Source organism: Anser cygnoides, chromosome 6, assembly GCF_040182565.1.
Source record: "Anser cygnoides isolate HZ-2024a breed goose chromosome 6, Taihu_goose_T2T_genome, whole genome shotgun sequence".
Taxonomy (NCBI): Eukaryota; Metazoa; Chordata; class Aves; order Anseriformes; family Anatidae; genus Anser; species Anser cygnoides.
Window position 1 is genome coordinate 23,605,373 of NC_089878.1, and position 14,100 is coordinate 23,619,472.

Genomic DNA, 14,100 nt, shown 5'->3' on the forward strand with positions numbered 1-14,100 from the left:
GTTCCATGGAATTCATCCCTAAATATCAAACATTTTCCAAAAATTTAAGAGACTCTGGAAGGTCCAAAGAAGTGGATACTCACCTGATGCAAGCTAGTATCAATAACGTTTTGTCAAGATACAGCAATTTAGAAGCTGATTCTGAAATCTGAATATATCATTTAAGCAAACATGAAGTTTTCTACATGTACATATTCCCTCCCCCTGCCCACACACAAATTATTGAAAAAAAAGTATGTTATATTTAAAAGCAGAATTATATCTATTATATGATTTTATCCATAGTTATAGGAGTTGCATTTAATACAAATAACTATTTTGATTTTATACCCCCAGGCAAATGCATTTAACTGCAGTGCACTGGCTGAAAGCTCTGTTATGTGTTCTATACTAGGTTGTACAATTTTTAAGAATATACAAAGTGTTCACTTGTGGATTCAATCATGGCAGTGTGCCTGGGAGCAGCATTGCAGCCTCTCTAGAGCAAACTTAAATGATTTAGTGTAAAATTTAGACTATAGCACAAATGAAAAGTAGGAGAAAAATGTCAATAAAATTGCAAGGGAGAAGTAAAGACCCTTATAGCACTTTGAAACATTAGCAATCTTATTCAGAAGAAATTGCAGTATATGCACACTTCTGCAGCATGAAAGGTCATGAATCTGCCTTCCACACTCAGTTGAGCTATTATATTGAATAAGAAAATTCACCCTGGCTTCAGTCATACTTGTGTACATCCCTCTATGCTTCCCCAAGGGAACAGTGGGAGAATGGAAAGCTGTAATGCATTCTCCCTCACCCATGCACCCTTGCTAATGACAGCCCTTATTTGCCAAGAAAGCAAACAAACAAAATTGTCATCTTCATTAATATCAGAAGTATTTTGAGAATGTCAAAAGTAATGCCAAATGGAGCTGAAGTCACAATTATGTACTCCCTTCAACCAGGATGCAAATTTATGGGCACTCATAAAGTGGATGGGTGTCTGGGCTTTAATACTGAAACTCAATGCACGTACTAGTTCTCTGGCACGCCTACGCTGATGCCCATCTGCTAGAGTGGCATTGTGCCACTCACAAGGTAATAACACAATTTCAACTGGAGGTAGTTGCCAAGCGCATACAGGTTTGTAAGTGGAGCCTTCAAAAGAAAGTGCTGTGAAAGATCTTTCCTTCTAAGATACTCTTGAGACAACACCCACTGTATTATGCCTCTACACATGTATTTGACTACTTTAGATCACATCTTTTGACATCAAATATAGAATACACACAAAGGAATGCTATTGTTATTCCAGAACATACAACAGTTATTCTAGGCAGTTGGCGAGGCTGAAAAGACAAGACACGGAATCTCAGCAGTAATTAAGATGACAGTAATGATAATAATAATTCAGAAATAATAATTAGTGGTAGTAGAATTACAACAACTGCATTACTGACTGCTGTTGAATATAGAGAAAATTACACTGAAGCCAGGAGTTAAAAAAATCTGGATATTCATTACCCATTTTCAGTCAATCTTGTGTCTTTACTGATTTTTATCTGTAATGAATTTTAAATGGTAATAAGGGATATATTGTTTATTTCTGGCCAAATTTACAGAGTGGCTGAGATTGGAAGGTACCTCTCGTATCTAGTCCAGCCACTCTGCTCAAAGCAGGGTTGGCTAGAGCTTGTTGCTCAGGGACATGTCAAGGTGGGTTTTCAGTATCTCCAAGGATGGAGACTGGGCAACCTGCTCCAGTGTTTGACTACTCTCAGGAAAAAAAATGAATTTTTAATTTTCAGTGAATTTTCCTGTGTTTCAGTTTGTGCCCACTGCCACTTTTCCTTACATGGAAAACCCCTTTGAACCTTCTATTTTTCAGGCTGAACAGCTTTAGCTCCCTCAGCCTCTCCTCACATGAAATATACTACAGTCTCTTAGTTATCTTCTTGGCCCTTTGCTGGACTCAGTTCAGTAAGCCGATAACTTTCTTGTACTGGGGAGACAAGGGCTGGACCCAACACTCTAGACAGAGCAGAGCAGAGGTGAAGGACTGCCTCAGTCAGCCTGCTGGCAGTGCTCTTCCTCATGCAGGCTGGGATTCTGGTGGTGCACTTTGCTGTGAGGGTACATTACTCTTTTGTTTCAATTTTCTTTTTTCTTTCAGTCCCTGCGTCCATTTCTGCAGAGCTGCTTTCCAGCTTTTTGGCCCTCAGCATGTCCTTCATGCATGGAGATGCAGGACTTGTCATTTTCCTTTGTTGAACTTTATGAAATTCCTGTTGACCCATTTTTCCAGCCTGCTCAGGTCCCTCTGAATGGCAGCACAACCACCTGGTGTGTCACTGACTTCTGCCAGTATTTTATTCCCTTCAAACTTGTTGAGGGCACACTCTGTTCCATCATCCTGGTCTTTAATGACCTGTTTAAAAACCTGGGGTAACCCTGGGGTTATCCACTAGTGACTGTCCTCCAGCTGGGCTCTGAGCAGCCGACTGTAACTCTTTGAGCCCAGCAGTTCAACCGGTCTTCAGCCCAACTCACTGTCCACTTATCTAGTTTGTACTTCATTAGCTTGTCAGTGAGGATATTATAGGAGACAGCACTGAAAGTGTCGCTACAGTCAAGATAAATATTTTGTACTGCTCTTCCCTCATTCATGAGGGAATGAGCCGGTCATTTCATTGTAGAAGGCTATCAGGTTTATCAGGCATGACATCTCCTTTGTAAATACATCCTGTTTACTCTGAATCGCCTTCTTGTTCTTAACATGTCTGTAAATGGTTTCTGGGATTATTTCCCGCATTATTTTCTCAGGGATTGAGATGAGGCTGACTGACTTGTAGTTCCCCAAATCCTCCTTGAAGATGCAAGGGCCATTTGCTTTCTTCTAGTCCTCAGGAACCTCCCCTGATTGCCATGACCTTTCCAAGATAATCAAGAGTGGTTTCACAATGACATGGGACAGCTCCTTCAGCACTCATGGGGGCATCCCATCAGGTCACATGGACCTGTGTAAATTCAGCCTGTTAAAATGTTCCCTAACGTGATCCTCTTCTACACAGGGTAAGTCTTCATTGCTCTAAACGTTCCCACTGGTTCCAATCTTACCTGGGCAGGGTTTTTGGGTATTTGGCAGGGTTGCATCAGAGACCTCCCTTCTTGGGTCAGAGCTTGCAGAGGGTAGTTCAACTTAGGGGAAATATGATGAACGATAAAATAGTAAAACAGTAAAATATTTTCACAATTCAAAAATAGTACCAAGATTATGAGACCTCACTCTCACCTCCAGTTTTAGGGTGCAGCTTTTTACTTAGAATATATTTTAAAGTACAACCCAGCAGGTATCTTTTGAAGCATGTTGCATTGCTCTATTTGCCATTTTAGAATGCTAAACTTAACGCAAATTTTATGAGGCTATATCAAATAGTTATAAATATAAATTTATCAAAAGTTATGAAAAAGAATCCGAGTGGCTTAACTACTAGAAAACAAGATAGTCATCTAGGTAACTGATTTGTAGATATAGCCACTCACTTAGCCCTTTCTTGCATTTGCTTCTGTAGTCAGTTGTGCCTCCTCTAAAGCTGAAGGTTACTAATTGTCCTAATTTCTGCTGGGATAGAGTTAATTTTCTTCCTAATAGCTTGTAAGGTGCTGATTTAGGATGAAAATACTGTCAATAACACACCAATGTTTTAGCTGTTGCTGAGCAATGCTTCAGGGACTGTTCAGCTTCTTGTGCTGCCCTGTCAGCGCCAGGCGGGGGGTGCACCAGGAGCTGGGAGGGGACATAGCAAGGATAGGTGGCCCAGACTGGCTGAAGGGGTATTCCATACCATACGATGTCATGCCCAGCAATAAAAATGGGGGGAGTTGTCTGGGGGGCCTGCTGTTCCATCACCATCCTCTCAGAAACCAGGGCACTAGTCAAAAGTAAGGGGAATAAAAAGAGAAGTGGATGCTGGATTCTCTCTCTTGCTGAATGTATAATGACTGCTAAAGTCAATGAGAAGTAAGGAGCTCTGGTTTTTCAGGATCAAGTCTTATCTACCACAATCTGATCTTTCTCAATCATCCTTATCGCTCATGGCTGTAATATTCTTTTATCCTATATAAATTTCAGACTTTCAAAACAAACTCAATGAGGCACAGGAGGCTGTGATGAAATGAACTATGCTATTCAGCAAGTAAAAAGATGAGTTGGAGAGAAGGAATATTCTTGTCTGCTCATTTGGGATCTATGCCTGTAGTTTCAAGTTTATGAATGGTACCCTGCCAACAAGTCTTCTCCAAAGCTAGTTTTTCCAAGTTGATACAGGACTTTAAAATTCCTATTTTACTTAATTTAAGTGAAAATAAAAGAAAAGAAGTGTATTTAAACCTTGGTAGCTACGGAGCATGAAAGGGTGTTATAAACTCATATGCATATTTGTATGTGTCGCTCACTAAAATTCAAGCCAAAGACCATTGCAGCTTTGCATCTTCGATTTTTTTTTTTCATGAAGACATTTTATATTTTGAGAGAAGACACACAATATGCATATCTTCCTTGCATAACCTTTTGTGAGCTTTTTAACTAGAAGGGTTCTTTCAGATACTGGCAGGGATTTTGAGACCTTTCTGCAGCTTTGGTCAAGAAAATGTTGTCGTTTATTCATAGCTCCATCAAAGAAAAATTGGGAACAAACAAACAAACACAAAATCACTTATTTTAAGAAAAACAAAACAAACAAAAAAATCTGGGGAGGAGGAAGGAGTTATACTGATCTGAACTAAAGGCTGAGCAGGGTTTGGGAGCAGGAGCCACACACCATATGCAATAACTGGCTCTTCAGATCTGGAGAAGGCAAGTCCTCTGCATTCTTTATGGGGAACTGGATATAGTCCCTTGATTATTAATGGAGACTAGCGAACACACTACTGATAGTGGCAACTTCACATTGTTGCAAAGCAAGTGAAAAAGTAATTATTATTTTCAAATAATAATACAGAAAAGCAACATATGATTTTGTTTCTGTAAGACAGTTTATAAAATTCCAAGATATACTTTCATGTGAAATCTATTTAAATGAAGGAGAGAAGATAAGTTTGAAGTAAATGATAAACAAAAGATGGATTTTGTCCCATTTCTTGTATCTGTAGACCTGGTCAAACCCAGATGATATCACACTTTCTTTTTTTTTTGGTCTAACTTGGATTTTAGGTATTATTTGTGTATTCTGTATCCCATCTAGAGGGAAAAATACAAGGAGGATTCTGAAGAATTCTGATTTGTTCAAACTACCATGTCAAATCCTTAAACAGTGACTAGTTTGGCAAGGCTCCAAAACAAGGAATTCTGCAAAGTTCTTATGAGTGCTTAAAATGGAAGAAAGGCATTAACAGAGAGAGGAAATGAGTCTGGGATGAGCCTAGGATAAAAGGAAGGGAAGGAAAAAAGTGATGGAAAGGTTAAAAGAAAAGGAAAAATGTGATGAGAAATTATTTTGTTTAAAAGCTGGCATTTGGTATTTTCAAAGGGCAAAATGTATTTTTGTTTTATGACAAATGAATGTAAAAATGTGCATGCCTTGTGGCCTAGAGGACAAAACAGTGGGATCAATGTTCTTTTTGTACTCTATGAAGCTTGAGATTAAAGCCCACTGATAAACTGTACATTCTTTAAAAGTGACCAGAAGCAAACAGTGTCTGTTTGCTGCTACTTTATTAGGAAGATACCACTGAGAATAGCTAAGAATACTATTTGATCTTAAACAGGTTGACCAAATTACTACAGTTGTCTCCAGTACATGAGATGCTTTCTGCAAATTATTGTTTCTGGTTATAAACCTTTATAATATCTCAGAATGAATTATGTATGTATTTCATGTTTTCTTTTCTTTTATCAGCCTTGATGTTCTCATTTCAAGTTTCACCCTAGCCTCCTAATAATGCAATATTGAGGCCATTCAGACACTAATTATGCCTCCATGGCTTTCTTGAAATGACTAAATCAGCATCAGTTCTATAATTATCATTAGCAAGTTTGTATTCGTGCCTCCCATCACATGAAAAGCACAACTTTAAATGATTTATGAATATATGCATCTATAACATCGAATGTACACTTTCTAACAGTGTATGTACAAGAGGCACAGAGACAATTTAGACATATGTACACCTGTATATATGTTCTCATCTTATCTTCATTGCACTCCATTCTGTATTTTACACAAAAACAGCCTGATTGTATAAAAGCTAATACAATATTGTTTCCTTAGTAGGGAGATGTATGTATGAGATACCGCCCAAATATGTATATTTAATCATCCTGACCATTTAAATAGTACAGGACATAAGCAAGTGTTCATTAAGAAAAGCTTTCAGACTTGATGATTTCCTAATTTTACTTACGATTTTATAAAAGCCCAGCAAGAATGACTGACGGGACAGAAAGAAGTATACAAATGTAATTCATCTGTATTTTCATTGTTTCTCCCTTTGAATTATTGATGTTGCCAGTAGTCATTTGTCAAGAAAACAAATCAAGATACATATACTGTAGTGTTGCACTTTTGTATGTTTGTAAACTGGTTGCTCTGCATCATGCGTATATTTTAAGCAACATCAAAAATATATATATATAAAATACATTTCCCTAATTTTTAACAATAAAGACATGAAGAATAATGAACACCCAGCATAAATATAGTACAAAAAGAGAACTTGTAGATATCTTTGTGTCAATTATATCCCTTAGAATCATCTGCACACGTGGGAGCTGAGAAACAAAACAAAACAAAATGAAAAAAGTAGACATATGCAACACAGCATATTGTGAGATGATACAGCACTGCAAATCTCAGTTTGGTCTCCGATAACAACTAATTTCTGCATTTCTCTCCTCCCTTTTCTCCTCCCTCCCGATACAGATTCTTAGTTTTGTATGAAAAGTTGTGCTGATCACTGGTATTTTATGACCTACATTATTACCCTCTAGGTAGCAGAATGATAGTGCCAAACTAATTATTGCATTGTCTAATTTTAAATCCAGGTCTAGTGAGATTAACAACTTGCACATTAATTCTGAGCATCAACAGTGCACCTAACACAATACAGTTTTAAATGAAAGAAGCCTGCTCTGAAAACTTTTATATACTCTTGCGTGGAACATCAGCTAATATAAATTACTATAGTTCCATCGACTTCAATGGAATTATGTCAGTCTTCCTGACTGGGTGATTTGGCCTTTTTCGTTCAGGAAATGTGTCTGGTTTGAGCCATGTGAGTGTCAGAGGGGAAAACACTGATTTCACTTATATATGTAAGATCTCATCTATGTAAGCCCCGAACATGTCTGTTGAACTCAATGGATTAATTCCAGATTTTCATCCCTGTAAATGAGATCAGAATTGCCTTGGAATGTGCTTTTGGTTCTTAGCACCCCCTCCCCCAACACAAACACAGTACAGAGAGGGATTTTTCTGTTCATCCTAATTAAGAAAAAGAGAGAGAAAAAGAGAGATAGAAGGACATTCACAGTCATCGAAAGTGTGAACACTACTTTATGGATAGGTACAAAACCAGACTTGGCAATGTGTCCTTACACCCTGCTAATTTTTGTGAAGAAACTTATGTGTTGGAAAAACACACAAGCTCCCTATATCTGAATATTGTCATCAGTCACGCAAAATTGGATCCAAAATGTAGTTTCTAATTCTAAATAAATAAATAAATACTGGTTTCTTGTTATTGAAGTAAGAAACAGAACCTGAAGAAGTGCCGAACCATTATTTAACTAGAACATTAAATATTGAAGTATGTAGCGCTGTGGATATATAGTTTTATTTTGAATTGAAAAGCTGAAATTGAGTTGAAAAGATGCTTAGAAAAAACTTCAGTCCTCTCAGTTGCATGGTAAGAAGAAACATCAATAACTTCCCCTCCCCGCCTCTTCAGTATAATAACTGGTAGAAAACATTTTGTATAAACATTTAATGCCGAATCTTAGATCCCCAGAATCAGAACCTTAGATACGCAATATTGTGGTACTAACAGCATTGTCTGCATGGCTGCTGAAGGGCTATGTTGACCCCCATGATAATATTGTACAGTACTTTGACTCATCTTTAATTCTGATTAAGCTGTGCAATTTTATCAATTTAAGGTCAAGGTCTTGAATAAATTCTTTTGTGAGAACTATTAGCAGGTCTTTTAAAATTAAAAAGACCCATGTGTCTAATGGTCTTATGAGAATAGAATTACAAACGATGATCTTTAAAATAAATTGTAATTTTATGGATACTTATTAAGAGAATTTATTGTATTGGTAATTTGCTATATTGTAAGTACTGCTGCCAGTTTAGTGAGTTGTAGTGGAAGAAAAGAATGCAGCAGCTACTTATTACCGTATTTTTGTCCTTGCATTTGGTATTGTTGATGCGAAGCGTGGAGGAGCTTTCTACAGCATATTTAAGGTTTGTGATCTCTTTCTGTGCAGCAAGGATGACCTGCAAGTTGTCATGCCCTGGCCCTGATCCAGCAGAGCACTTAAGTGTGTGCTTAACTTTGAGCATTTGAGTTCCATTTACTTTAATGTGATTACTCATGCGCACAAAATTAAGCACATACTTAAGTGCCTTGTTGATTGCAGCCAACACTGTGCATTTAGCAAATTTGAACTTTCTAAGGAAGTTAGAAGAAGAAAAGTACAAGTTAGCAAGATTTAGTTATTACATTACAGGCGATGGGGAAGGACACTCTCATTGATAGAACTAAACCCAACTGTATTAATTTACTTCATTAACTTATTTGTCTCCTAAGTGAGACAATATTTTTCTTGTATTGGAAGAACGTCACATGTTGAAGAGCTGCGTTGCTCCTATTATCTGAATAGGGATGTTTGAAGTCTGAATTGTTTTGTTTTGTTTTTAATTTTACTTCTTAAAAAAAAAGTAAAGTGTCCTTGTCTGATACATTGCTACTTTTGCATGTTGGAAAGGTGCTTTATTTTGGATATTTGATTAAGGCTCATAAACATGACATTCCTAAAGATGAATCCCTGGATAGAATGGATACAGATGTTTGCCTTGTTTGATAAGCTCTAGATAATGAAAACGTTTAGAGATGACTGTTGAGATAGATTGGTAATGTTGTTTCATGACTTAAATGCACCGACTTCAACACTAAAGACAATGTTTAAAGCAATAAGTCATATACATTGTCTTAATTTTACTGTAAAAGGAATTTTATTCTGCAAATATAAATATCATGATGTAGGAGTGTTACTTAGAGCAAGGTGTTTGTCTAAGACTAAAGGAACCTTTACTCATCAAAAAAAAAAAAGAAAAAAAAAAGGGTAAAAATCTACTCCTAAAACATCAGTAAATGAAGTCCTGTGGGTATTTTATCAGACATGCAGAATCTGTAGCATGTATTTTATAACGCAAACATTTTTTTTTCTGTGCATATGTGTGATTTTGAGCAATTTTAGTGTTCTGCTAAATATTTTTATTTTCTTTGATTCCAAAGTTAATTACATTTGTCAAGTAAATGGGAGACCTTATAATGTGCATTGGAGATGGTATACAGGATATTTCTGAGAAGAGCATATAGAGTGCTTTGGAAAAAATTTGACATTGGCTGTAATTCTGCAAGCATGTGATTGTTTAATTTCCACCGTTCCACTTTCCAAAACAAAGTGTTTTGTCTTTCTAGGGACTGACTAAGTTAAGTCATTACATATTAAGCATTAAGCAAAATACATTTTTGTTATTGGTAATCATTAATTGTAGGCTCTAACAGAGGGATGCTTTGAGTCAAGGCTTCATTTTAAGAACCTTTTTCCAGTTGCTTATAGCTTTGTCGAACATAGACCACTGGGCAGCAATTTTCATGCCAAATATCTGCCTTGGGCTATTTTTTCAAAACTTTCAGCACATATGGTCAGCTGTTTCTCAGAGTGCACTGAGGGAAAATCTGTATTGCTCCTGTTAAGAAATTTTTGAAATATTTTGTTGACTACTTGCTTATAGTGGGACTCAAAGCTTGGGAAGGGAATATTCCTCCTACACCATCCTATGAAGGTCTTCCTCAGTCTGGAGAAACCTGATCCTCTGCAAAATTGTTTGCATATTTCATTTACTAGCTTCTTCAAAGATTCTGTCTGCAGTGGATGTATTCTTTCCTGGGGCTTGCAGATCTGAGCAGGACTTGCTCTCAGATTTCTCTTTTCAGTTGCCAGTGGTACTAAATACAAAGAGAATAAAGGTGTCTATCAGATGTTCCTGGCCTTCTTCCTGCAATCACCGGACAACATGGAATAAGAATCGGCTTGACTAGAATGCAGAAGAGGGACACCATCACGGAAGGGGAAAAAAAAAGGAAAATGTGTTTGGGCACAGGAAAAATGCACAAGTCAAAGGTCATAAAATGTGGTTTAGGAGAAGGACTTGTGAGTAAGACTGGTACTAGATATGGGGGCAAATGGGAAGGATTGTGATTGAGATATGGAATGAGGGAGGAAATACGAAAGACACCAAGGCAAAGATAATATTTGTAAGGATTTAGAGACAGGAAAAAGAGAAATAATAGGTGTGCAACTGTCATTTCTGAGCCTTGGTATTCCATTGTCACAGTCAAATGTTTCTGCAGCCTACTGGTCTCGAGTGGTCAGCTCATCTTCCTCTAATTTAAATGGGAATAGGCTATTTCAAATGATTAAAACAACACATTGATATATCTGTTAAGGCAAATGGCAGGGATTAGTGTGGTTCTTATCTGGTTAATAAATAACACAGTGAAAAATAAAGGAAGATGGACAACAAAAACCCTAAAAATGTTCAACTCCTTCCCCTAGTTCTCCAGAAGGGACTTTCTGTATTAATGTTTGCTTAAAAAGAGAGAGAGAGAGAGAGAGAGAGAGAGAGAGAAAGAGAAATTGTTTAAAAAATGCATTTGCTACCAAAGTAAAAATATTAAGCACTCAAAATTCAAGAAATGCCAGAAGGTATAGGTCTTGTCAGATGTTTATATGACAAACATCTATATATTGTGTTACACAGGGCACTTGCTAAATGAATATTTTTGTTGGATATTGTGAACAATTTCTCCTCTAGGACTAAAATGGAAAATGGAAGTGACTTCAGAGACCAATAGCTTTGTGATGCCAAAAGCATCAAATAACAAAACAACCAAAAGTGACCAATAAAGTTCTGACTCGAAATCTCAGTGAAATCAAGGGGACTCAGTCCCCATTCCACAGACTTGGAAATGAATAAACAAGAGAACAAAAATATTGGAAATGCTATACTTCAAAACCCCAGAATCTAGCCCCAAATAGTTACATTTTTACAGTTTTTTTTTTTTTTTTTTTTTTTTTTTTATCAGCACAGCAAATATGCAAGAAGTCATTATGGACATCGGTGGACAAAGGTGATCTACACAAATCTTTTAATTTCTGACACAAGCAGAAGTAATATTTAGTATGGCCTACAGTCAAGTGATTTTGTGATATTACTACCTGTTAGTACCTTAGCTGGCACACTGTGTGCTGAAAGAGTCAAAGAAGACATTATGTGTTCCTGGCTTAGTCACTGACCTAGGACTTGGTCATGTTTGAAGCTTCAGTCAAACTGTGCAGGACAGCAGTACAGCTGGAAGGGAGGAATTCATCCCTTGCAACTGCCTGGGAAGAACCTGGAAGCAATGTGTAACATTTTGTGGAAATTTGCAATGCATTCCCTCTCTGTGTTTGACCATCGTCCCATTGTTTGCTATAGGGCTTTTTTAGGACATCAGTTCAACAAGATGTTATTTGCCTATATGCAAGAAAGAGACAATTCCTTCCAATCCACTTTTGCACGTATTGTAAGGCCCATGCAGGTGTCATTGCTTCTTGGGATTCTCAGCTCCAGCAAGCCGAAGCAGCCATCACACTCAAGCTGACACTCAACAAGGCAGCGGTGTGATTCTTCTGGGGAACAGACTGAACCTCTAGCTAAAGAGACAGGTTTCTGTGACTGACCAAACCAGAGAGATGAAGGAGCATTTCCCATCTGATGAGAGAGGCCTGTGAAGGTCTGTACTGCCATGCACATTCTGGAAATGTGTCAGGACATAGGATCTGGAGCCACTTCAGCTGCTTGGGGAGGATCTGGAAAGTTGAAATATCTGATTTGGGTTGAAAATTGAAAATTGAAAATTTTCTCTTGAAAATTTTGTGCTCCTAACAAAAGATGAGAATAATTTGTTTGTATGTTCACAAATGACTACACCTCCAATAAAAGAACACTTGTGGGTCATTTATTGCAGCTCATCCTGGCAGACAATTATAGCTACATTTGTCCCATGAAGTCCAGCAGTGGCAGAATGAAGGGATTCCCCAGCACAGAGGGAGCAAAGCAGGTGGGAGACCCAGCCCTGAGTCTGCACTGCCAGTGCATGAGGGGAACACAGACCCTGTTGAACTTGGAAAACTTACTCTCATATACAAACAAAATCCATGTACTTAATGTAAAGACTATTTCACAGAACACCGCTATTTACATTATAGCTCTTAAAAACCTTTACAAGATATACTAAGTAGTAGCTGCAATGCATGCATCACATCAGCATCGCTGGGAGAACTGATGTGGTAGCATTGTTAGATGTTGTTCTTTTTTTTTCTGGGATTTTTGGTTATTTTGTTTTGTTTTCACAATTCAAATTGTTTCAATGTTATTAATCTAGATTTGCTGAAAAGGTATGTGAACCTTTCAAGGAGCCTGGTCTGAGTTTGGAGTTTGTAACAAAACCCGAAGCCAGGCAAGTTTCATGTGGTTTTGAATTTCATTGTGAACGTTTCACCTGGATCTTGAAATAGGCTCAAAGTAACATTCCCAGTTTGAAAGTCTGTGAGAATTTCCCTTTCAAAAGGATAAGGACTATTTGGTGGCATTTTAAACAAAGAGTAGAATTCATCCATGTACCGATGAGCTGAACAAGGCCTTCACTTCAGTCTAATTCAGAGCTCAAAATAAGGACTTAATGTGGTACGTCAGCCTTATGCTGACCTTCTGCACAGAGATGAATGTCAACCCATACAAACATATACTGCATGGCTATTGTTTCAACTCCGGCTATTTTAATGTGGCATGAGAAGCCTTAAGGGAAGAAAAATATAGGTATATAAAATGAAAATACTGAGGTTAATGCAATACCAAGATTGATAAATGTATTCTTCACTGGTGAGAAAATTTCAAAAGCACTGGTGCTCATCTAATAATTTTGACACCCTATGCCTTATGATAGTTGCTGTTGTTTTCATACAACTACAAGTTGTGGAGCTCTGTAATTGTGTAAAAAACTCATCTTTCAATTGAGGAAAAAAGTATACAATGTCATGGTTTGGGGGAAAAATGGGAAAAGAAACCCTAATGTATAAAAGAGCAAAGACAAAAGGAATCATTTTTATGTTTAATGGTCTGATTTTTAGCCCAATCTCATGACCTTGGGATTGTGACTTCTTATTTTCGGTGCTGGCAACAGCAATATGCTGCGCGGCAGATTTCAGCATCAGAGACTACAAAGTATAATACGTGTACTTTGGTCAAATGAGTGAACACCAGAAGCTGCTGATGCATTACCTGCATTTGGAACTGTTACTTCCTTGTGTTGATGCCAAAGCTGCCACTTAATAGCCACAAGCTGTTGCACAAGGGAGGATGGATGGCCAGCTGCACTGGTAACAGGTTGCTCCAGACCGAGGGCCTGCTGCTTGTAGCTACCTGCTGCGAAGGGCAGGGGAAAGCTGTCTGAACAGCACACTGCAGACAGGGCCACGTTGGATGTTGTGTGGGTTCTTGTCTGCTGGCTGCTCTCGGAGGATGCCTAAAAGTGATTTCTATAGACTTCTGTTACTATCGCTATGTTGGTCAAAGCTGCACGTTCTAAGCATACCTCTATATATGCCAATACTCAGTTGAATTGTGTTTTCACATGTATGTCTTGTTTTGGCTGGGAGATAATGGGAAGCAAAAGCAGTTTCAACAGTATAAACTGTACCACTCTAGAAGCATCTCCTTGCTTCAGGACACCTTGTCATTGCACTAGCAACACTTTCATCATGGAGCAACCCCAGTGATATCCCAT